Source organism: Diceros bicornis, chromosome 34 (assembly GCF_020826845.1).
Source record: "Diceros bicornis minor isolate mBicDic1 chromosome 34, mDicBic1.mat.cur, whole genome shotgun sequence".
NCBI classification, from domain to species: domain Eukaryota; kingdom Metazoa; phylum Chordata; class Mammalia; order Perissodactyla; family Rhinocerotidae; genus Diceros; species Diceros bicornis.
Genome location: NC_080773.1, coordinates 15,917,985 through 15,943,456, shown reverse-complemented (window position 1 = coordinate 15,943,456; position 25,472 = coordinate 15,917,985). Strand labels below are relative to the sequence as shown.

Genomic DNA, 25,472 nt, shown 5'->3' with positions numbered 1-25,472 from the left:
TTAAGTTGGATGAATAACTGCTTTTTAATCAACCCCTTCTAGTATGAGCATTTAAGGTAATGAATTCCCTGGGAACAGCACTTTAGCTGCATCCCATAACTTTTGGTAAAAATACATTTTTAATCCAGTACCAAGTATTTAACATACTGAGGCAGAGCCACGGGGCCCGGTCTCCCATGCACAGAGAATCAGCTCTCCTGGGCATAGCCTCTGCCCAGGTTGTGCTGCCCCAGCAGGGCCTGGACCCCAGGGTCTCACTGTGGCTCCAGGGTGACTAGGATGGACTCTCTGTAGATAGCCTGGGGGCAGTAGTCATGGCAACCTGGGGTAGGCACCTCCTGTAAAACACGGGGGGGAGACATCCCCCCTTTCGCAGTCTTGTGGATGAGGGATATTTTCTGATGTGTCTCTCAGTTATGTGTCCCAGGGCCTCAGCTCCTCCCTAAACTTATGTCAATGAGGGGCCTGGCCATGCCAGGGCCAGAGAAAGACATAGAAAGTGGCCTGAGCTGGGAAGGCAGGGGTCAGTCAGTGCCTGCAGGGCCAGGCTGAAGCAAAGGCACCTCTATTTGGACAGTGTCCCTAGGACATGCCCTTGGGAGGGAGAGCCAGCGGGGCCCCGGATGGACCTAGTGTAGCCACTTCCCTCAGAGCTTATCGTCTCCATCACCCTCGATGATGAGGGGGCTGCTTTCCTCAGACCTACCTCTCCCCTCTTTGCTCCTGTGCATCCTTAAACCCAGGTCTTGCCCTGTTGTCGGGAGAGAGCTTCTCTCTCCCGACCCCTCCATCCCACCAAGCAAATTCCATGGCCACCTCTCGGCATCACAGCCTCCTGACCTCACACTGCCTCCCCGAGAGCCCTCCTCAGAGATGCGGTCAGATTCCTGGGTCCTCTCCAGGGAGGCCTGAGGGACAGAGTGAGAGCTCAGCCACAGGAGTGACCCTGTGTGTTCACTCAGTCACCTGCCTGGATGGCAAAATTAGGTACTCCTGTCCTGGGGGTCCTCAGTGCTGTTTCTTCTCTGAATGAGGCCCCTCAGCCGGTCTGTGGTATAGGACCCACTCTGCACTGAGGGCCTGGCATACTGAGATGGGCCATGTGGAAGCACAAGGATTCCAGGACACAGGGACATCCCTGGAGATAGGGGTGAAGGCCATTCCCTGGAGCCTGGAGACTAGGGGATTGCTGGCCGAAGAGGGCAAGGCCTATAGGGGCTGGTGTAGGCACGGAGAGTTGGGGAGGTCTCAGGGCTTTGAAGCTCACCTCTAGCATGAGTCAGCCTGGGCTTCTGTCCCTCACGAGCAGATGTGCCTGAGTGCATCTTTCTGGGGTGACGGTGGAACCTCATGTGGAGAGAGATCTTGTCCTGCATGTGCCCCTCTATTGCTGAGTCTGAGCCCAGGAGTTCCCTCTCCCTAAAGAAGACTCTTGACCCTGATTCACACACTGCCTTCAGGGAGATGCCACATGGGTGCACTGAGGTGGGCTGGGGTCTGTAGATGTAGGTGGAAGCCCCCTCGAGACTATCTCTTAACTCAGTGGTGTGCCATGTCCCAGGGTCTCTGCTTAAAGCCTGGGATCTCCAAACCCTTTTCTCCCACCTCTGACCAGGACGATGCAGGCAGATGGCATTGCGTGAAGTGCATTTCGTCTCTGTGTTCCCATCCACGTGGGTGTCCTCCCGTGCCTATTCTCACTGTCCACATCAGAGTCCAGGCACCATCAACACCTCCCCCTGGAGGAGGGATAGAGCTGTGATTCCTGAGAGTTTATCATGGGCTCCCACCCCTCATCCCACGACCGCTACCCGTCCTTCCACTGAGGAGATGGTACAGTGGAGAGCAACAAGAGCTGGGATCTGGAGTGGAATGTGACCTTAAGCCAACAATAATGCCAATGTCAGTTCACATATTTGAACATTTATTGACTCAATTATTCCACCTTTTTCAATTGCCTATTCACAAAAACTCTATAAATAAAGTACATCATGACCATCATTTTACAGATAAGAAAAAGATTCTATTTAGAGTTTAACAACGTATAGGAGGGGAAGAGGATCACTCATATTTCACATCTAACCTGAGGAGGTCACTTTTACTGGCACTGACTGGGTTGGAGACCTCACACTGATAATCCCTGGCATCCTCCATTCTGATGGGGTCTTTGGTAAGGGTCGGTTGTCTGACAGCTTCCTCCTCTCTGTGGGCTGGAGACTCTGGTCATTGAAGAACCACTGGATGGATATCCCAGAGTCATTTGTGAGGCAGGTCAGGACCATGGCTTCTTTATGTTCTTTGACTGTGGTCTTGCTGGCTTGGATGGAGGGCTGTGCCACTAGTTCTCTGGAGAAACAGAGCAGGTGACTGACCGAGAGTAGGCCCTGCTCCTTCCTCAGAGATCTCAGCCACTCACAGGGCCACAGTGAATCCTGTAAAGGTGACCCAGAAGATGGTCCTGACCGTCAGCAGAAGGTCAAATGTGTTTGTTCAGGTGATGATCTGTAAGGTGAGGGCTGCACCTCCCCCTTTGACACCCATATCACCCCAGGTTGAGCCTTGATCAGTCCCCCTGCACATCTCTGTAGTATCAGCACCAGGAAACTCTTCTCCTCTCACATGCCCTACAACTTCATCATCAGCTGAAATTTTTCTCTCATGCACTTGATTGATTTTTTCCTAGAACTTTCTTTGACTTCAAAAAAGATCAGGCCACATTCCTTATAATACACTTCTGTGTGTGTTGTGGAAGGCAGGCTTGCCAGCCCCATCCATGTCTGGGGCCAAGGGTATGTTACATAAACTGGGAAAGCATTTACTTCTTGTTAAATATTACTTATTAGGGAATGAGGATGGCCCTGCCCAGTCTTCACAGCCATAGGTCCTGGAGAGCTTCTAGCTAAAGATTTCTTCACTCTGAACAGGACTTTTATTTCCTGAGCTGTGGATTGAATATCATAGTGAAGGAAATCTCTAGAGAAGTGGTTACAGTTTTAACAAAAGACAGGCACTGTTAGGAATAGAAGGAAACCACTCAATACGACAAAGATAAATGAAAAGCCCACAGCTAACATAGTACGCAATGGTGAAACACGGAAAATTTTCCTCTAAGTCACGGAGAAGACAAGGATGCTGCTGTCACCACTTCTATTCAACATAATGCAGGAGTCCTAGCCAGAACAATGAGGCAAGAAGAAGAAATAAAATGTATCCAAATTGGAAAGGAAGAGGAAAAATTAGCTCTTTTAGCAGAAGACATAATTTTATATGTAGAAAACCCTAAAGGTCCACCCACAGACAAAAATACTGTTAGAACTAATAAATTCAGCAAAGTTGTAAGAAACAAAATCAACACTCAAAATCAGTTACATTTATATACAATAACAATGAACAATCCCAAATATATTTTAAGAAAACAATTCCATTTACAATAGCATCAGAAGTTGAAAATCCTTAGAAATAAACTTAACCAAGGAGGTAAAAGATGTATACACTGAAAACTACCAAACATTTTGAAAGAAATTAAAGAAGACACAAATAAATGGAAAGACATCCATGATCATAGAGTAGAAGAATTAATATTGCTAAGATGCCTATATACCCCAAACTCTCGACATATTGGATAAAATCCCTATCAAACTCTCAGTGACTTTTTTGCAGAAATACAAAACTCCAACCTCAAATTCATATGGAATCTCAAGGGACACTGAATAATTAAAACAATCTTAAAAAAGGAGAACAAAATTGGAGGACTCACACTTCCTGATTTTAAAACTTACCACAAAGCTAAAGAATCAAAATAGTGTGGCACTGGTATAATGACAGACTTATACATCATGGAATACAAGAGAAATCCAGAAATAAAGCTTCGATTATATGATCAGATGATTTCAACAAGGGAGCCAAGACCATTCAATGGAGAAAGGATAGTCTTTTTGACAAATAGTGTTGAAAAGCTGGATATCCATATGCAGAAGAATGAAGCTGGACCATTACCTTACACAATATACAAAAATTAACTGAAAACGGATCAAAGCCGAAAGTAAGACATAAAACTATAAAATTCTTAGAAGAAAATATAGGAGGAACACTTCATGACATTGGATTTGGCAACGATTTCTTGAATATGAGACTAAGAACACAGGCAAAAAAAGAAAAAATAGATAAATTGGACTTTGTCAAAATAAAAAACTTCTGTTCATCAAAGGATACAATCAACAGAGTGAAAGTTGACCTATGGAATGGGAGAAAATAATTTGCAAGTTATATATCAATAAGGGGTTAATATGCAGAATACACAAAGAACTCCTAAACTCAACAACAACAACAAAACCAAATAACTTGATTGAAAAGTGGGCAAAGCCCTTGAATAGACATTCAAATCAACACTACAATGACATACCCACTCATATCTATTAGAATGGCTACTGTCAAAAAACAGAAAACAGGTGCTGGAGAGGATATGGAGTAACTGGAATCCTTGTGCATTGTTGACAAGAAGGTAAAATGGTGCAGCTACTGTGGAAAATGGTATGGTGATTATTAAGAACATTTAACACAGAAATACCATATGACCTATTACTTCCAGGCTCTCACTGTTGATTGACCACATGTAGGTGGTGTTCTGAGTCTCAGGTTCACATTAACACTATATGATCCTTGTGCTCCACGACATTGGAGCTGCTAGTTGTGATGACGGCTGTGGGTAACTCCTCTGTGCAGGTAGCAGAGAACATTGCCCTGTGTGGTACCTTGATTCCTCCCACGAATCTTGAATCAGAGTTGGCATCTCTCACTTCTCAACCAACCCAAGTCCTTAAAAGAATAAGGCAGCTTTGTGTATCTCAAGAGAAATACACGAGGATCAGAGCACTCAGATAACTTAAGGCTGCCTGCTCTATGTCTGGAAAAAGCACAGACTTTCTCAAGTGTCAGTATGTGCTGGCTGCACGTGTAGAGTGGGGGGTGAGAAGGCAAAGTCCTTCCTTTACACTCCAGTGGGAGTGACCCCAGCACATCAGGAAACAAATGAAGTCTCCACTGTCTGTGTCCTGCCCTAAATGCTCAAACCCCAACATGAGACATAGTGCAGACAGGGATGTAAGCACAGTGCAGGCCTGTTCAATCCTGTGTATGTGAAGTAGAATTCACTCCACCCAACACCCAGAGGTCAGAGAGGAATCCCTCACTATATACGTGGAGCTGTACAATTCGTACTACATTTTGAAAACTTTTCTTTATAACCTGTAGGGTGTAGTAATCTGTATCCTTCTGGGTGACCTTCTGGAACAGCAGGGATCCGTTGGGGTACATTATCTCTCAACCACTGTATACAGGCCCGGGGGTTATTTCTTGTATGTCTATTACATATAATGCAAATGTGATGTTTTGACTGTAGTCCCGTTGTACCAGACATAGCCTGCGAGATTCCCAGGCAGATTGTGGAGAAGTAGAAGAATATCTTTCCCTGCAGCAGTATTGGACGACACCGACTCAATAGTGAGTTGCGCAGTGGTGGGCAGGTTCCAGAAGGTTAAGAGTGAGACTAAGAGGGAAGAGAGAGAGATCAATATTTGTACCTATGTATTGGGATGGAAAGATAAGGCCCTGGGTTCTGAGCAGGTCTCTTCATCTCTTAGACTTGGAGTCTGAGTCTGTGTGTGTGTGTGTGTGTGTGTGTGTGTGTGTGTGTGTGTGTGTCCTACTGGCCAAGGTCAGCAGCATGACCACCATTACTTCAGCCCCTCTGAACTTATTATTTCCTCTGTTCCCGATACTCTTCCCCAAGCATCTGCCCGGCTCAAGTGTCATCCTCAAATAAATTATTATTATCATCAATTTTCAAAAATCATTGTGTGATGACTAACTTGGAAAGGTACAGCAACTGAGATATTCCTGCCCCTCCCCACTTCCAGATCATGAGAAGTTCCTGTGGCTGAGTCCCCTTCCCCCATCTTACCCTTCTCCTGTGTCTGCTCCCCTCAAGGCCAAACAGAAGTCCTCTGTCTCCTCTCAGAACCATGTCCTCCCCAGGAACCTCAGCCAGTCTCTGTTCTCCCATCTCCTGCCTGCCCTCATAGGATATCCCCCTCTCACCTGCCAGCAGGAACCCCTGCCAAGGGATGTACCCTCTGTGGGAGGGACTGAGGAGGGCTCCATGGTGTCTGCTGCCTGCTCTGTGTGTCCCTCTGTGAGAAGAGCTTCTATTCCAGAAATGCTCACAGGCACTGCTGCCCAGATGCTTCAGCTCTGCTGTCCTTCCTCCCTCTTCCTGATCCCCTTCCAGGGGGAGGGGTGCCTCTCCAAGTCACAGGGGCTGGGGGCAGGTTCTCTGCCCAGGACCTCCCTCTCCCTCCCCTCATTCCTGCCATCTTATCCTCTTCTTCCTCTTTCCCTTCTACATGTATTTCTGTTTCCTGGGAACTGCTGAGGTCTCTGTCAACACACACACACATACACACACACACACACCCCTTTGTTTGGACTAGCACAAGCCTGGGGTGTCTTGTCCTGGGCAATCCCCATATTCTTGATTGGTGTGCACAGTCGGACTCCCCCTCTCTCATCCACTTCTGGCTTTTCCATTCAGAGGAGGAGCCAGGGGCCACATCAGGAACTCTTATCACAGGGATGTCACCCCTGCTGTGCATCGGAATCACCTGGGGAACTTTATAAAGATTGTGAATGCCCAGGTGACACCTTAGAAATGCTACTTTAGCAGCTGCCCTGGTAACATGAATGCCTTACCAGGCTGAGACCCCATGATGGGAGGGATGGGGCAGCCTCTCCTCATCTCCTGTGCACAGGAACGGTCTGTAGATGCTGTTAAAATGCGAATTCTGACCCAAGAAATGTAGGGTGGACCCAATAGTCTGCCTCTAACAAGTTCTCAGGTGATGTTGAACACACTGACCTGCAGAGCACACTTTCAATAGCAAGGCTGATGGGGAACCCTGTTCCCTGAGAGGATGATCCACTCACCCCAGCATTGGCCTCTGCTGTGTCCTGGCCTGGGGGTGTGTCAGCACCACACAGAGACCCAGGAATCCTCAAACCTGGGGGGATTATTTCCGCTTGTGACACAGAAACCCATCTGGGCACCAGGGTCTTCCCAGTGTCTTCAAATGCTCTGGAAAGGTTGGATTTACTCTTAACGGGAAGGTCACAGAGACGACTCTTGGGTGAGAAAGGAGCAAGCTGAGTGATCGCTGGTGAGGGGACCCGCCGTCCATCTCCAGTGTCATCAACCTGACCTCTGCTTCCAGGGACAGACAGCCAGTATGGGTGTGTCAGAAGGAGCTGCAGTTCCCAGGTGTGAAGTGGGCGGTTTCCTGTGTGTCCTGGGTGAGAGGACCGGGGTGGTGGGAGGTCAGGTGGCTGTGGGCTCCCTGGTCCTCAGGGGAAGCTTTCAGGGACACCACTCCCCTCTGCATGTCTGTTGGCTGAGTTGTGGCTCAGAGCCTGTCCATGTGCTCCTTGACCATCCTGGGGCCTCCGTGCTCTGCATGGTTGCCTTTCCTGTGGTCACTCTGCCTTCCCCATGGGTGGTGCCAGGCAGGGAGTGGGGAGCTGCAAAGGGACTCCTGACAGAGTAGGGTGCTCTGATGCCCCTAGAAGGAATGGGTGGGGCATTCCAGGAAGATAGGAAGGAACCAGAAGGGTCTGTTTGAGCAAGGGATGAAAGGCAGGCTCCTTCTCCACATCCTTAGCCAAAGCCACTTTCATGTGTTAATTTCATGTGTTGTCTGTGTGTCTTGATATCGCCCCCTGGAGGGCATGAAGAGACCTGCGGCCAATGTCAGGGGAGGCACCAGGGATGTTGACCAGGCTCCAAAAGGTGTGAGCTGGTCCTGAGCCCTGGACAGAGGTTTGCTCTGACCTCTGGGTTGCAGGAGCCAGTCAGACTGGATCCTGGTCACTGCAGGTCCCCAGGCTGCCTGACTCCAACCCAGTGCTGGGTGAGCCCAGGGAGAGGACAGGCGATGTCCAGAGGAATCCTGATCCAGTGTCCTGTGCTGCCTGGTGGATGTGCTGCCTCAGAGGAGCTTTCTGTCCCTGAGGTTGCAAAGGAAGGACCTAGTGAGGGGTCTCTTGTTGCTTTTGGGAGAGGGAACTGGCCTGGGGGGCTGGTCCCCAGAATGGTCTGGGTTTCTCCCATCACAGCACTGGGGCATTGCATCTGAGTCATCTGTGTTCCTGTCTGTCTTCTGCTCTAGGCCTCCCCACAGGGCCCAGGAGCTAGAGCAGCTCCAGTGGAGACTCAAACAGGGGATCCTGTGGCTTCCTCTATTAGGAAAGAGGAGGCACCCATGGGACCCTCAGTCCCTCTGAGAAGGAAGCTAATGCAAATCCTGGTTCTCCTGTCCCATCCTGCATGGGAAGTTTCCCTCATTCACTGAGATGCCTTGGGCTGCTGAGATGTCTTCAGGGGACCAGAGCCAGATGTCTCCACAGACTGGCGAACCTCGGGGTGAGGAATTGCCCCATGATTCTTTTGAGGTCATGGCTAGGCTCCCTTTTCCCCTGGTGGTAACTTTACTTGGGGTGGAGGATCCAGAGTTTGTGCCAGGACAGGTCTCTGTGAGAAGAAGAAGGCCACAGGCAGCTGGCCCAGGGAGTCTGGGGAGAGAAGTCACTCACAAGGTAGAGATGGGGAGGGAGTGTGATTTCCTGGGATGGCTGGGGATCTGACCCCTCAGTGTTAGGAGGCCCTGTCCTCCCTCCTGACACTACAAGGAGTAAAGACGCCTCTCCAGGACAACCGTGAGCACTTGCTGGCCTCCTCCCATGCTGACGTCAGTGTCCCTGTGTCTACACGGAACATGCTCTGATCCCCAAATGTCACTCAGGAGTGACAATCTTCCATTGTGTGGTTTCCCTCATCCATTTAATGAGTATTTCTTAAGCTTCTGTTACTGGGTGCAGACAGGGATGGCTGGATATTTGGCTTGGCTTCCATCTTATCCTCACATACATGGTCGCCAGAGTGGAGGCTTCTGTTCAGTCCCCCCTGAGCACAAGGAAGGGACTCGATGTCCACATCACTTATCAGGGATTATTCATGGCGGCTTGTGTCCTGACTCTGCCTCCTGCTCACGCTTCTGGTTTCTTGTCCAACGTCCTCCTCCCATCCTAGCACCCTCTCCCTGGTGTCTGGACTCTCTCGGGTGTTCAGCCGACCAAACCCTTCACCTCACATGATGCTCCCGGCATCGGAGAGAAGCATCAGGTGATAGGATTGCGTTGGCTCCAGAGAAAGTGCCTCCAAGCCTCAGGGACCACCAGCTGTGGGCACTGGCAGGTCTGTCTGGTGGCATCTTGGCAAGTGGTTGCAGGGTCTCGGCATGCCCAAGAGCTGCCTGTGAGAGCTGCGCATGAGGTTGGTGCTTTCCAGTAGGTAATGCGCTTCCAGAACTTCCTGATGTCTGTGGACACAGCTGGTGGTGAAGAGCGCAGGGTTCTAGAGATGGTTGGCATGGAGCCACAAAGAGAGCACTGGACTCTCTGGCCGTGGGCCCCGCACCGACCATCAGTGTCTGGGGATATGGTGACATCAGGGCGCAGGGACAGCCCAGGGCACCCCCACTGTCTTGAGGACCAGGGAAGCCGAGCCCAGTTTGTCCTGCTGCTGGTCACAGATGGTGGGATCTGTGAGAGGGCCCAGGAGCCACCTCTAGTTCTGTATTTGCGATTTAAAGGGAAAAGGGTAGTCATTTCTACCAGGTCACAAAATTGTAGGTAGCCTGTTGACAGAAGGGAACTTACATCATTGTGAAAAGGAACATAATGTACTGGAATGCTCTTTTAAGGAAAAACAAATAACTATTTTAGTTTTATCGATAACTGTGATGCTTTATTCTTCTAGTTCATTGTTAATAACACTTTTGTAGTTTATCACTTAGGGAAATGGTGAAAGCTGACCAGGATCCACGTTTCAGCACAGGACTGTCGATTTTGTGTGAACTCTCATAGGAATTTTTTTTTATTGTGAAATTTTTGTTGTACATTATTGTTTATTAGTCACCATATAAGTGCATCCCTCTACCCCTTGTGCCCACCCCCCAGCCCCCTAGCCCCTGGTAACCATCAAACAGTTCTATCTGTCCGTGCGTTGGTTTATCTTCCACATATGAATGAAATCATGCACTGTTTGTCTTTCTCTTTCTGGCTTTCGTAGGATTTTAAGCTCTCATGAGTTCCTATAGATCTTCTGTGAACACTAATGTGATTTGTCTTTGTCCATTTCTACTGGTCATCCTGTGGACAGAGTCACATTTTCCCCTAAGAGCTGGAAAGCATCTGAAACCAAAAAAAAGTGCCCAAATCCTTCTAGGTAACGATTTTGGCACTGAAGTGGAGGTTGTTTAAGGTAGGTGAAGGAAACTGTTTTTGAGAACTTTTTCCTCACAATCATCAGCAGAAGGCACCTCTTGGCCTGTCACAACGTTTGGATGGATGACAGACAGAAATAGAGGTTGGTAATTAAAATATCAAATCAAAGATAGAAAAGGGACTCTGCCCAGAGTGTGTGAGTGGGTGGATGAATGGTGAAGAACTAAAGAGACTCCCTCACCCACCCCAACAAGGGAGCATCAACGGCTCCTGTGCTTCAGAGAGGGTCCCCGGGTTGGGGGCAGGGCACTCTCAGCCCACAGGTGCTGGGAATGAGACCTCGACACTGGACAGTCTCTGATGAAGTCCATTCTTTGGGTGTAGATTCATACTTAAGGAATGATGCCAAGGTACGAATCCGAAAATAAACTCCTATGATATAATTGTCTTCTTAATGTTTTTTCCTAATGATAAAATGACTTTGCATTTATTGCTAAGATGCTCCTTAAGATGGGAAGCACATCAGAGTAGACTGTCTAATGACATTGTACATAGATTTGTTATCACGTATTTTTCCTTTTCAATGTCTACAGAATTTTCATCATCTGACTTTGCAGTATGACCCAGTGGTGTCATTCTGACTTGTGGTTACACCCTTTGAAAAACCACAGTCTTCCAGATGGTGAACTACAAGCAACCATAAGATAATCACCCCGAAATATGCCTCTTTCTGAACCTGAACCTGCCCTTAGCCCAAGGTCCAAGGTCTGCTCTCTGCCCCTTTTTGCTCTTCTTCCAGCAGGAACCATCCACTAGAGGGCACTCACGCTCCTCCTTGAGCTCCTGGGGACCTTTTCCATCACCTGAGACAAGTGCAGTTGTTTCTACTGCCACAACCCCCGGCCCTCAAATACTCTTTAGATTTGCTTTGAGTGAAGCTCCTGGGACAGACATCATTGTCCCCAGGGCAGAACCTCCCACTGGAGGATGTGGCAGCATAGGCTGGTGACCTGGAACCAACCTCAGGGCCCAAGTCTTTGGTATGGGAGATGGTTCCCGGCATAGTGGGTAGTGTAGGCTGGACACTCAGGTCCCAGATGATCCTGTCCTGGTGTGGCACTGGGGGAAATGGCCATGAGCCTGCGGCTCCAAATGCCATGTCTCTTAGGATTTGTGCATGTGGGCCTTGGTGGGCTGCTATGGAATATTACAGACAGGGCCTGCTGCAGCAGGAGATGGATCCTCCCAGGTATTTCAAGAGCCTGATTCTTCCCCAGAAGAATTAGGAAAGATGCATCATTCACTGTGGCACAGCCTCTCTCAGGGCCTGAGGGAGCCGGTGGTGTCTGGGCTTCACCATCAACTCCAGATCAGGACCCAGGAAGTGGGGAGTGTGAGGTCCAGCCCGACCCCACCTCTCAGGACACCATTGCTAGGCTGTCTGTGGGGAACTGGGCCTCCCTTCCCCACCCCTGCAGCGCAGGAAAGGGACCCCAGACTCCCTTCATGTAGAGTTGGACAGTGAAGGGGCACAGGTGAGTTTGGGCAAGTGGACTTGAGGAGAGGTCATTACTCCTGGACAGAGGAGCAGTAGATGGTGGGCAGACAGGAGTGTACAGCCCTCTAGCTGCTGCAGTTAAGTCATTTCCTCTGGAGAATCCAGACTTTTCCCTGCAAAGTTTCAAGTACTTCCCAGTTCAGATCTTCTGGCTGAGGCCCCTCAGTTCTTTTCCCTGACCCTGTCCTACATCAACTCTCTGTCCCCATCACACTTAGGCAGCTCTGTTTGACTGCCCAACTTTCCCGATACCCTGTCTTCAGAATGGTCAGTGCCCGCCCCCCCCCCCCGAGTCCCCACCAGTCTGGAGGCCGAGTCCTGCCTTCCTGGTCAGCTGAGGGACAAGGCTCTCAAGTTCCATCATCCTAATTATCAATCATCTGCCAGGAGGTGGCAGTAGCTGAACAAAGGAGAGATGCAGGGACAATTGTGAGCCACCCTTTGTGTCTGCAAGTGGACCTGTGGGGGAGGAACCCAGGAAATAAGAGAACTTCCTGGTAATTTAGATGTGGGCAGTGTGTGCTCTGGGGTCTTAATAGAGAATGCGTGGGTATTTTCTTATTTTGTAGGACAGGCTTTGAGTTTGGAATTATAGGTTTCCCTTCATGTCACCATCAACCTCAATGCCACCCATTTGGGGCACAGACTGCAAATTACACACGCCGGAACAGGTTGGTATTAGGGCCAAGGCACTGGCAGCCTGGCCAGAGAACCCTCTGTATGTGCAGCTGCTGCAGAGAGATGTGTTCTCTGTTGGGTATAGACTGCCTTCCTCGACATCAGCACCCAGCTCCCTGGTGCCCTCCCTCCTCCCAGCTGGCCCCCCACCCCTCTGACGCACCTGCCGGCCCTCCTAAACAGAGTAAGTTGAGAGATTCTACCACTAGGATAGGTCATATTGTAGGTTACAGGCAATTTGCAGTTCGGGTCTCCTTATCCTAATCTATAAAACTAAACCAAAATACTCAAGTATTATGTAATCAATTATGTAGAAATTCCTGGAATCTTAGGAGGTAAAAATATCACCTGAAGCTCTGAACTCCCTCAAAAAATAGCAGAAAAAGATCATAGTTAAGTTACTATTCCCCATTCTCCCACACTGGGGATTTCAGACAAGCATGTATCACAGACTCTGACACTCTTTGGGGCAGCCAGATCGACAGCTCTGTTTTGGACTAAAGTTAGGAACCAGTTCTTCAAGCTGTTGGAACAGTCCCTGCTAATGATCCTGGGCAGGGCTGGTGTGTGTAAATAGTTACACCAAAAGGAGTCTTACTGGAGAAAATGCTCAGGAGATTTTAGTCTTCATGACCTTACAACAAAATTAATGGAAATGGGGATGTAGTCCAAGGACTGAAAGGACCTGGAGACCCACCCTCCCTACTCACACCCACACCACCTCCCCTCTAAACTGGGAGCAGCCAGTGTGCCTGAAGCCTGGGGGCCAGATCCTGTAGGGCCTTGGGGGCCACATGAAGAGTCTGTGCTTTAGACTGAGCGTGGTAGGAGGTCACTGAAGAGTTTGTGTATTTGTTGTTTGATTTGTTTTCTAGAGGTGAAAGATGTTTCCTCACAGCCCTCAGAAGGAACCGACCCTGTAGACACCCTGATCTCAGATGTCCAGCCTCCAGGACTGTAAGACAATAAATTACTGTTTGTTCTAAGACACCCAGTTAGTGAGACTTTGTTATGGCGGCCGTAGCAAACTAATACCCTACACTTAAAAAGTAAAAATAAACAGATGAATTTAATTTAATTTGATCCAAAATATTATAATTTCAACATGTAACCAACACAAAACTATTAATTAGATATTTTACACTCTTTTTTTCATTCTAAGTCTTTGAAATCCAGTGTGTGTTTTACACTTCAGCCCATGTCAACTTGGACTTGTCCCATTTCAAGTGCTCAGTAGCCACATGTAGGCAGTGGCTCCCACCTTGGAGAGTGATGAACTAAAGGGTCACCTGCCAGAACTCTCAGCTGCAGATTCTCACCTGGACGTGCATCTTGGGAGGATTCTCTTTGCATATTGCACAGCTGTTCTTCTTGCTCCAGTTGGGATACAAACTAATTTTATCAGACCCACGCTGCTTACCACTAGAGCCAGGACCCTACATTTTCAGTTTTTTCACTTGTCTTCATAAATCCATGGAGGTAAAATGCAAGATGATATGAGAAGAACTACATAAGTGCACCATGACCCAGAGGGTCACTGGGACAGAACTGTTGACAAGAGTCACAGGGCTCTAAGAGCACCTACTGTGTACTAGATATTGTGCCGGGTGCTTGACACAAAGAGGTATACACAGTCCTTACAACATCCTTATGAGGCAGGTACTCTTATTGTACCCATTTCACAGAGGAGCAAAGCAAGGCTCACAGATACCGATATTTGCCCACATCACCCAGCAACTAGTGAGTACCTGGTGCTGTAAGGAGCTAGACTGACGTGTGTGCCTCTAGAGGCTGCACTTGTCACCTTATCCTACAAGGAAATCCCCAGTGCTCAATGGTCCACATGCCTAAAATTCAATTTCCTTTTACTTGTTTTTGTGTTTATTTATTTGCATCCATTTAAATATCCTAAAATTAAAAACTTGAATTAAATAAAACATATCCAATTGGAATAATTTTCTGAAGAATAGGAACTGCATCTACTTCTGAACATACAATCCTATTAACAGAAAATAGTGTTGATTTGCTACAGATAGAAAATAAGTTGAGTTCATTGTGCTTTAAAGTTCTTAAAATGTTAGAAAAAGGTGGGAAAAAAATGGATCCCTGGATGGGTGTGATTTTCATCTGTCTGAGAGTCCTGCTACCCACCCAAGGCTGGGAACCTCCTCTATGTCCCGAGGTCTGTCCAGTCTACTGAGCTTCCCACCCCAAGCTCCTAGGCCACCCATGGAGGGGAGTATTACCCTCATGGGTCTCAGTTAAAAGTCTGGAGAGAATCTAGGAGGGCTGGACTCCCACCTGAGGGTCCAAGGGATTTGGCCCGGATTCTGAGGACTGAGAATTAGGACATGTGGCAGGCCATCTGAGTATTTCCCAGGGTGCTTTTCTGGGAGAGGCTGTTTGGAAAGCTAAATCATATAGTTCCTGGGAGTCTGAGATGACCTGGGGGGCCAGAAGTCCTGGAGTTTCCAGATGTGGACTGTGGTGGCAAATCAAGGCTTTGTGGTAGGGACCAGGGATAGATACGGGGCAGAACCTGGAAGGTGATCTCTGCTTCCTTGGGTGCCCAGGGCACAGACCCTTTCTTCCCCCAGGACTTCTGGTGTGTCAGGCTGTCCCTCCTGGCCACTCTGGATGGGTGCGTGAGGGGAGGGCTTCACTCACCTGCCATGGGCACCGAGCTGGTGTGGGTCTTGTGCCTGTGCAGCTCCAGGAAGAGATGAGCCAAGAGAAGGCACCCAGGCGGAGGTCTTAGAAGAGCAGGGCTGTGTCCCACTGCATCAGCCCCGTCATGCCCCATCACCCTCTTGTCTGAGTCAGAGTGGTCCTCTGTCTCCCCACCTGTGGAGTGTATGTGGGGCTTTGAGTTGGTCTCTTCTCTTTTTGGGCCCCTTCTCAACACCCAGAACTTTAGGCATCTGTGTCCCTAGGGACCCAAGAATATCTGATGGCTTCAGCAGGAGTCTCAGATTCCTCTCCTCAGCCTCTCCTCCCTCAGACCCAGAAGCCAGGGCTGTAGCCCCTGTCCCTGCAGGACCCAGGCATCCAAGCACCCCCAGGACCCAGCTCTGTGGGTGTAGGCCTTACCAGCATAGGCGCTGACACACTTGGAGAGCATGCTGAGGGGCAACAGGGGGTCCATGAGGCTCAGAAGGCGTGAGGGAGAGGCAGTATACAGCAGCATTGTGGCTGGGTAGGTTGCCATGATGCCATCTGGCACCCGCACCCCATAGGCTGCAGCCCAAAGGGACACAGTGAAGCAGAGGTTCCTGCCTACACTGTCCCCTGAGAGGCATATCCCCTTACCTGTTGAGCCTGGTTTGGAGGGGGGCTTGGTCACACCTTGCAGGGAGGATCTTGAGCTCTGGGCCAGGAGCCCTGGGCTCTCAGACGTGGGGCATGGGTGCCCCAAACCCAAGGTCTAGCCAACTGATTTTACAGACTGCTAAACTGAGGCAAGGATTTGGACCCATTTGAAGGACAGTGGTCAGAGGATCAGGCTGACTTAGGACATGGAGAGGCCTGGAGATCAGGAAGCTCTGCGGAAGCTTGGGAGGGTGGAACTTAGAAGCAAGGAGGACAGGCATGGGAAAGGAGAGACCAAGGGCCCATTTCAGGAGGGAGGGGCATCTGAGGCCTTGAGATGGAAGGCCAGGGATCAGGCTGACAGCACAGAAGGGCCACAGGCCCTGTGCCCTGAGGTGTGGCCCCATTGTGCTCTGTGACTCCCAAGATGTGGAAATGGGAGGTCAGAGGAGCTGGAAGAATGGGCTGGAGCTGGGCCAGAGCAGGACAGCAGGGGGTGGAGAAAGAGGAGGAGGAAAGAAAAGGTCAGAGGAGAGGGAGAGGTGGAGGGGATGGAGCATCAGGGCTAAAGTAGGGGAGCAGGAGGCAGAAGGAGGAAGTGGTTGAGAGAGAAGGTGGAGTGAGCAGTGGGGCAGTGGGGGAAAGCGCTGAGGCAGAGATGGAGGAGTGGGATGGGTGGTGGGAGGCGAAAAGGTGGCAGAGAGCTGGGTGGTAGGAGATGGAAGGGGAGGCTGGTGTGCGACACTGAGGCTTGAGCCACTGGATGGCTCACTCCCCCTGCAGTACGGGGTGAGGGCTGAAACAGGCTGGGGCAGGAACCGGGAGTGGGTGGCAATAAGAGGCTGGGTGGGGCTCTCCACGGAGAGGGTAGTGCTTGATGGCCCAGCATTAGGGGTAGAAGCACACCTGCAGCCCGCAGGGTAAGGGGCCCGCGGCGGCCTGAGAGCAGTCGATGGAGAGGATGGGGCCGCCCAGCTCCTGGGCCCAGCTCTTGAGGTAGGTCTCGCGGGATTTGGAGGTCTGGCCACGAAGCCGCCGCCGTGGATATGCACCACCAGGGACCGGGAGTGGGGTGCCTGCTGGAGGCGTGGCTCAGCTCCAGGCTCCGCGGACCCTCGGACTTCGCCAGGCCGCTGAGCATCTCACTGTTCTGGGGGGTGAGGGAGAAGGAGGCGGGTGAGGCTCGGCCAGCATGACTGGACCTCACTCCACACTGTGGATGTGCTTGGAGAAACAGAAGGTGGGGCCCCGTTTCCCGGTGGGACTCCATCAACTCTCCGCGGTGTCCGCGCGGGGGCCAATTCCAGCCGCCAGGCCCCGCCCCGAGGGCCAGTCCTTGCTACACACCACCGCCGGGTCACCACACCACCCAATCCTGGGCTCGCTCCTCTCTGGGTCCCGCCCCCTGAGCAATCCGGGCCTCACTCCACCTCCGGGCCCCACCCTCAACCGCTAGGGCCTACGGCCTGGCCCCGCCCACTCAAGGCATTAAAGGGCCCGCGACCAACGAAAATGCAGCCCTGGAAACAGCGAAAAGCGTCCTTCTGGCAGGATTAGTAGGGAGTCTCGCTGTGTCACCCCAGCCGGGAAGCCTAGATGTTCTCACGTGTTGGCTCTCAGCCTCGCCTTCCCACTCACCTTCCCAGGAAGGGATTCCCTAGAACGCGACTGCGCCCGCCCTCTGGAGGGGGCGTGGAGGGCGCCGCTGAGCCTCTGCTTGGGGGCAAGGGGTGGGGGAGAGGGAGGCCAAGTCCTGGGGCGATTCAAAGCCAGAGCGGGGCGCCAGCACTGGAGGCGCGGCTCTGCCTGCAAGCCATTGGAGGAGGAAGCCCCGCCTTCTCCCTGCCCCTGGTCTCCTAGTTCTATTGCTTTTTCTCAGAGTTCTTTTCTCTGCCCTCTCCCTCCCTCGAGAATGGAAGGGAGGGGAGGGAGAATGGTCGGCGCCAGCGCACTAGCCCCAAGCCCTGGGCCGGACGCAGGGAGGAACTGAGGTAGAGGGAGGGCGCGTGCCTGGAAAAAGGCGGGAAACAGAAGAGGCTGGAGGCTCGCGCATGCGCACACAGTCAACTGCCTCAGGCTCCTGAGGAGAGGCGGCCTCAGGTGCCGCGGCGCTGTGGTGAGGGTGTCCCCTGAGACTGGGTTCTGGAAACCTAGAGAAACAGCTCTTCATCCTCAGCGCCGGAAAAAGCAGACCTGGGACCCTCTCTTTCCATCCCGACGCTCCTCCCTGCCCTCCCAAAGCGGGCGACCAGCCCAGAGAGACACCCGCTCCCGTCTTCTCCTCAGCCCCGAGAGAGACGCCCAGCCCTTCCGGGAGGCACAGGCCTCGGCCGAGACCAGCGTTGCCGGCCTGCGGATGAGCGGCCCTACAGCGCCCGCAGCTTCTGGATTGGGCTGCACTGTTTTCCCTCAGGCCCCTTCAACAGGGACCCCTCATTCCGCGGATGAAACTCGGGCGCCTGCCCTCTGCATGGCGGGGCTTGTGAGTCTAGAGAAGGAGGGTCGGGGCCTGAGCGGAGCTGGAGCTGCACCCCGGGGCCCACGGCCTGCTGCGGAGGAGGGGGGGGGAGTGCTGGCGGCCCGCGGAGTCTTGGGCCCGTCACCCTCCCCTTCCGCTCCCCCAACTCTCCATCCAGCCCCCACCTTGCCCGGGACTTTGGCGGACCCCACAGCCCCTCTCCCAGGCTCCCCTTCTTGAGAACACCCCCAAAGCCATGAGGCCTGGCTGGCCTGGGACTCCCCTGAGGGGGCAGCCTGGCGGGGAGCAAGTGTCTTTCCTGGGAGCTCAGGATTGCACAGTCCGGATGGAACCCCCGATGGTAAAGGTCCACGTCAGCCTGGTGTTGCTGGTGCCTGTGGCACTGTCTGCCACAGGGCTGTGCTGGGTGGTTTGGGGACGGGTGGATGAATACTGGCAGGAGGGCAGCTTCCCCGGTTTCCTGGCCCCTAGCCCAGAGCCCTTTCCCACTTCTCTGTGATTTCCCCCCGATCCTCCATGGAGGGCAGCCTGGTGCAGGGGAAGATGTCCGACCCTGGCTGGGATCCTGGCTCGCTGCTCCTTAACTTCCTGGCCTCGGGCACAGCCTCTTCTTCTCTAGGCCTCAGCTTCCTCATCCATCAAATGGGGCTGGGGATCTTTGTCTGGCAGGGCTAAGCTCACCCGAGCTAACTGACATACTGGAGGTCCTTAGTACCCCTGACTGAATGAATGACCGTCCCTGGGAGGCTCCTGGTCCCCCAGGCTCAGACTCACCTGTGTCCTGGTAGTGTCTGTGATTCTGGCTGGCTGTTCTTCCCGTGTGCTATGTCCCACCATGTCCTGACGTCACTCCATAACCAGGCTTGCCCTTGAAGGCCAGCTTCATTCCCTTGGCCACTGTCCCACCCGTCATGGCTGGTGATCGGTCCTTAGTGGAGACCTCCATCTGATTCTGAGTCCAGATCTGTGATCCACTCAAAACATGTCTTCCACTCTGAGGCCGGTCGCTATGAGGACCGCTGCTGCAGTTCTGATAGAAATCTGCACTCGGTCAAAGATCCGTGCTGGGATTTGGCTCCCTGGGCTGGAGCTGTTTGCTGGGCAGTAGAGTCTGACTGTCCTGGTCTCTCTTGGGACATAGATTCTATCTGGGCAGGTGGTCCTTTTTGGGGCCCAAGTCTAGGCTGGGGTGGAGGTGTTGATCCGCCCTCTTGTTGAGCTAGAGATGGCTCCCCTGGGCCAGGTCCTGGCTGGGCTACAGGTCCCTCTCTCAAATCTGGTTCCTGTTGACTTCTAGATTCTATTCCTGGCCCAGGTCTCTGCTGTGAGGCAGCTTTCTGTTGAGTGAAGGGCCCCCTTTGGGTGGGAGCTGATTGCTGTGGTGCAGGCTGCTGTTGAGTATTGAGTCTTAGATGCTGGCTGGGCTGTGGGGGCCTTTTCTGGCCCAGGCTCTGGCTGGGTGATTGGTGTCTGGTGTGGCTCAGGTTCCCAGTCAGGGCTAGATACTGACTCAGCACCTGGCTCCACTGTTGTTATTTCCCTTAAGGGAGATGTTGACCTCCTGGGCTTCATCCTTTTGACTCTCCTCCCCCTCGCCCCTTTTGTCACAGATCCTTCATTGATTTCTCATGATGGCACCTCCGTTTGGAGGTCCCTGGTCTTCCTTTTTAAGGCAGTTGGCAAGTGGGCCAACCACTGCTGGCCCCCACTCCTGTGCCAAGTGATGCACTCTGTGCCTCCTGCTGTGGGAGGAGGGATTAGGAATAGGAGTGTTACCAGACACAAACAAAGGTTCTTTACCCACCACACAAGAGGGGCCATATAAAACTGGAACGCCAAGCTTATGGCAAGGAAAGGGTTTTTATTTCAGGTGATGTCAGCCGGGAGAAGAGAATGAGCCCTCAAATTCGTCCAGTCTCCCCAAAAGTTGGGAGGCAAGGAGTTTTAAAGGTTGTGAGGAGTGCAGCTGCTTGTAGGGAGGGGGAGCCTGTGGCTTTGCAGGTTGGCGCTTTCACACCAGCCTGCATTTGGCCTTGTGAGGCTGTTTGCAGGGAGCAGGATGGCAAGATAAAGGAATCCGCAGGTGGGTGTCCTTGGTTGTCTGTCTCTGTGGTGGAGGGTGGATTCTGGTGCCAGGAAGCTAAGGAGTTGGAGTCTGAGAAGCTTCAGCTTCCTGATAGTCTCTGGATATCAGTTTCCCTATAACAATCTTCAAGAACTGATAGTTAGCTAAAACTTCAGTATGAGTCCAGCATGAGGCCACCTGGGTTTTTAACAATTTTTAACTTCTATCTGCCTTGTGAAGTTCACCATACAAAGATTTAAAAAACTGATATTTACATATGAATGTAACTTAAAGAAGCAGGGAAAGGGCATGAGTGCTTTTGGTTTTAACCCCATATATGCTGGGTTTAAATGTAGGGGAACTGATAAAAGGGCTTGCATTAGGGGCAGGCTGTGTGCCCAGCACTCTCCTACCAGAGGGTAGGGGCTTGTCCTCTTGTGTCATAAATAGGGGCCTGCCCCACTCATCACTCAGTTAAAATGTTTTGTCTCCTAAGGCAAACATCCCAACTTAGTCCTCTGTTTCATTTGGGATGACAGAAGCCAGATTCTGGATGAGTGTTCCTTTTGTTTTCTCCCCTTCTGATGTTTGATGACAGGGTCCAAGGGGGAGGCAGTCTCTAAACTGTTGTAATAATCTTTTCTTCTTTATTCATTCTTTCAAATGGTGGCCAGTTTAGTTTCCTTATATTATTGCTTTGATCATTTCACTCTCATGTTAAAAAAAACATGAAGTCCTCCCATTTTTACAGCTTGAAGCCCTTTTCAGTGGCATTTGAGATCTTCCACACCATCTCTCTAGCCTTGACCTATGGTTCTGCATATATGTCCTCTCTACTACATTGGAAACTCACAGAGTACAATGACCATTAATGATGATGATGGTGATAATCATAAATACTAAAGGCATTCTATGTGCCAGGAAACTGTGCCATGTTGTTGTTGTCATTGTTTGTTTGTTTGTTTTTTAACCTATATTATCTTTTATAAGACCGTGTCTGATTCATTGCTATACCTGCTTTCTTTGCCCACCTAGATCTTACCCCAGAAAGGTTTGTTGAATGAGTGAAAGAATAAATAGTTGGGCAGTGGAGGGAGAGAGAGTGAGGGTGGTGTGGGGAGAATTGTGTGTAGAATCTGGGTAGGGTTTAGAGTGAAGAGGGTAAAGTGGATCATCTGGATTGAGTGTGAGTTGCCAGACTCCATTGGAAAGAAATGATTTGGACTATTTACATTTAAAAATATATGTTGACTTCTGTTTGATGCTTGCCTGTTTGTATTTTAGGTCAGTTGGGACCAACTAGGAAACTGTAGTTTCCCGGTTTCTTTCAGGTAATTAAGCTTGAGCCTGGGTAAGGGGAGGGCACAGGAAAAGACTGAGGAGAGAAGTCACTAGAGGGAGCAATAATCTTGGGGAAAATGCTTTTTGAGGCCACTGGAGTGGAGACAGGGAAGGGGACCTAGAGGTGGGAGAAGAGCGTCCTCTAGGTGTGCTCACTGCCTTCTTGACTGAGAATGTTTCATTGGGAGAGTGGGCTCTCAGAGCTCCTATAAAGACAGAGCAAAGCTTGCTAGCTGACATTGTTTGAGAAATTTCTGGCAGCCTCTGGAGTGCTTGTTTGACTTCCTGTGGTGCCTTTGGTGCCCTAGGGTGAAAATAAAGGGGAGAGATTAGTGTTAAAAACATTTTAGAAATTTAATTTTTATGAGAGCTTTTAAAATATGAAAGTAAGACTCATTCAGTGGAAAAAAATTAAAATAAAAAAATACATCCAGGAAAAAGGAACAGGACGTTCTCCCACCCCATTCCCCATTCCACTCCCCATTCCCCAGAGCTAACTACTGTTAATAGTTTGCTGCATAGTCTTCCATATATTTTTGTATGTAAACATAATTGTTTACTTTAAAAAACAAAAATGAGATTATACTATATATATTGCTGTGCTCTGCACCTTTAACAAATCTTTCATTATTGCAAAATATTATACATCTACAGCAGTCCATAAAAACTCATATGTGAAGTTCAATAAATAGTTATAAAGCAGATATTCAAGAAGTGACTACTCAGACCTAGAAATGGAATGTTGCCAGCCACCCCCCTCCTTTTCTGATCACTATCCTCCCTCTCCCCCTCACACAGGTAATCCTGACTCTTATAGTAAGCATTTAATTTTTTTCTTGATTTTTTTACCACCTACTTATGTATTCCTAAATAATTTAGTTAAATTTAGCCTGTTTTTGAACTTGACGTATACGAAATCATACTCTAGCTATTCTCTCATGTCTTGGTTTTTTTTTACTCAACATTATGTTTGTAAAATTCATTTACAATGTTAAGTGTTTGTTCATTCTCCTTGAGATATAATATTCAAATGCACCACCATTTATTCATTCATTGCTCAGTTTTCAGTTTGGGGTAGTTATGGGCAATGCTGCTATGAAATTTTTGTACATGTCTCCTGGCATACATCAGCCTGCATTGCTTTTGAGTATATACCTCAAAATATATGAGTGGAATTTCTTGGTCACAAAGCTTAAACTTGAATAGATAACTGCCAGCATTTTTTCAAAGTGATTTACCAATTTACACTCCCATTAGCAGGATACGAGAGTTTCTCTGTTCTACTCTTTGCCAATATTTGGTACTGTCAGACTTTAAAATTTTTGCCAATATGATGATGTATAGTGATATCTGTTTGGTTTTAAATCACATTTTCCCACTTACTGGTAAGGTTGAGTGCCATTGCATATGTTGGTTAGCTGTTTGGATTTCCTTGTCTCTGAAGTGCCTATTCAAGTCTTTTGACTATTTGTCTGTTGTGTTGTCTGCCTTCCTTTCATTGATCTGTAGGAATTCTTTCTATATTCTGAATATTAATCCTTTTTCAATTATATAAGTTTCAGATATCCTCTCCTACTTTTAGATTGTCATTTTATTCTTTTGATGACAAAAATTCGTAATTTCAGTGAAGTCAGATTTGTTAATCTTTTCTTTTATGGCTTTTACTTTTTGTATCTTATTTAGGAAATCCTTTCATACCCCAAGGTCTTGAATATATTCTCCTATATTCCCTTATAAATTTATCTTTCAAATTTAGATCTTTAACCCACTTGAAATTTATTTTAGTGAAGCGTGTGAAGAAGGGGTCTGTATCTTTTTTTCACTGAATATGTTGTGACTATCTTTCTGATCAACACATAGTGATATACCTCATTATTTTTGACAACTGTACAATTGCCCAATTTGCTTTTGATGAACATTGTTTATTTCCATTTGTTTGTCAATACAAATACTGCTATAGTTAATATTCTTGTAGATATATCTTTGAGTATCCATGCAAGTATTCTATACTAAAAATTTCTTGAAGTGAGATTACTGGGTTAAAGGGTACACGCATTTAAATTTTTGATAGGTACTACCAAATTGTATTTTACTTCCATCAACAGTGATAGGGATCCTGATTTATCCCATTCTTGATAATATCATAATATGAATCAGTTTAACATTTGCCAATTTACTTTTTATATGACATTTAAAAACTGGTAGTCTAGGGAAGAATCAAATTCTGTTTGACACTGACACTGGTGTCATCTTCAGAGATCAATGACCAGGTCCCCCACAGCCCCATCTCCCTGCACTTTGATAAACAATGGTGCTCTAAAATCTAAGAACTTGGTTAACCCTTTCTTATGTTAGGAGAATCGTGTCCTGCTTTTCTTCCTCTTCCTGTTTCCCCAGGAGTGGACATTGAGTAGAAAAGGCTGAGATGTGTGCTTCTCCTGGTCTTCATTTCACTTCTCTTGTCTGTTCTCAACCCCTGCTTCATCTCTGGTTGATTCCACAGAGGGACTCTGGTTTAGGGAAGGCCATTCTTTTGAAACTTACTGGTTTTCTTCACATTGCCCTTGAAATGATCACAGGGACACTGCTTCTGTGGCAGCCCAGGCACTGTCATGAGTTTTCTTTTAGGGGCTCTCAGGAACCAATCTGAAATAATGGGGTTATTGGTTAGACCGGAGGGTTAATATGTTTGGGAGTAGGGAGTAGGGCAGAGCTTTACTTGCCATCTTCCTTGCCTTCCTTTGTTGTTTCCTATTGCTGTGGGGTGGGGAAAAGGGGCAACACAGAGCAGTGGAGATACCCAGTTATATGAGCCCCAGGAGTTCTGAGTTGTTTTGCCTGACCTGTATTGGTAAGAATTTGGGGGCAGATTTGGAGGGGGCATCAGATATCATTAGGGGGACCAGAAAATGAGAAATAAGACCTAGGTGTCTGCCTTTTAGTGCCTGCTTTACCTCTGGTAAGCCATTTTTCCTCTCTGATTTCAGTCTCAGGTGTGAGTAAAATAAGATTGAGAATAAGATCCAGGAAGCTTTTGGAAGGCAGCTCTGAGTTCTTGGGGAAAAAGATCCGGGGGAGGGGGCGGCCGGAGATTCAGCCAGCTCTCCCCTGGACCTTGGAGGAGTCCAGCGCTTGCCTGAGACTCAGGAAGAAAACAAGCATTGGTGCTGCATGTGGTGGGCTGGTGGAGAGGGGCAGGGGTGAGGTCAGCTCAGATGACATCTGCACTGGTCTCAGAGGGACTCAAGGGAGAGTGTTGGGATCATGATGGTGCATTGCTGTTGTTGATGCTGAGTTAGTGGCCTTTGCACTCACATTCTTGGCCACCTGCCTGGAGCCACCTCCCAGAAGCCTGGTCTGGGCCCCTGTTGTCTCTGGCGACCCCTGTTGGAAGGAAACAGGTCACTTCTAGACACTGGGAAAGTTAGGGACCAACAGAAATGGTCCCCTAGCGTTGTGCTACCTAGGTCACTGCAGTTCCATTTCTCTTCTGTTTTTGTTTTGAGATTTAGGGTATTTCAAGAGAGGAGTATTTTAAATGGATAAGGAATTGAGGTTTAAATCTGGCCTAAAGAAAAACTTAGCTGGAGGTAGGTGGAGACAATGGCTTCTGGATGGAAGAGAGGGCAAAAGGTGTGGGTCAATCAAGACCTCACCACCACCACCCCCCAACACACACATTAAAATCTTCATCACTTAAGGAATGAGAG

The 25,472-nt window shown here is 49.4% G+C and overlaps 2 pseudogenes; both read right to left on the bottom strand.

Moving 5' to 3' along the window:
* Positions 1–1,928: 1,928 nt before the first annotated feature.
* LOC131397991 (carcinoembryonic antigen-related cell adhesion molecule 21-like) lies at positions 1,929–6,763 on the bottom strand (annotated as a pseudogene).
* Positions 6,764–15,240: 8,477 nt separating this feature from the next.
* On the bottom strand, positions 15,241–17,147 carry LOC131397990 (hormone-sensitive lipase-like; annotated as a pseudogene).
* Between the last annotated feature and the right edge of the window lie 8,325 nt (positions 17,148–25,472).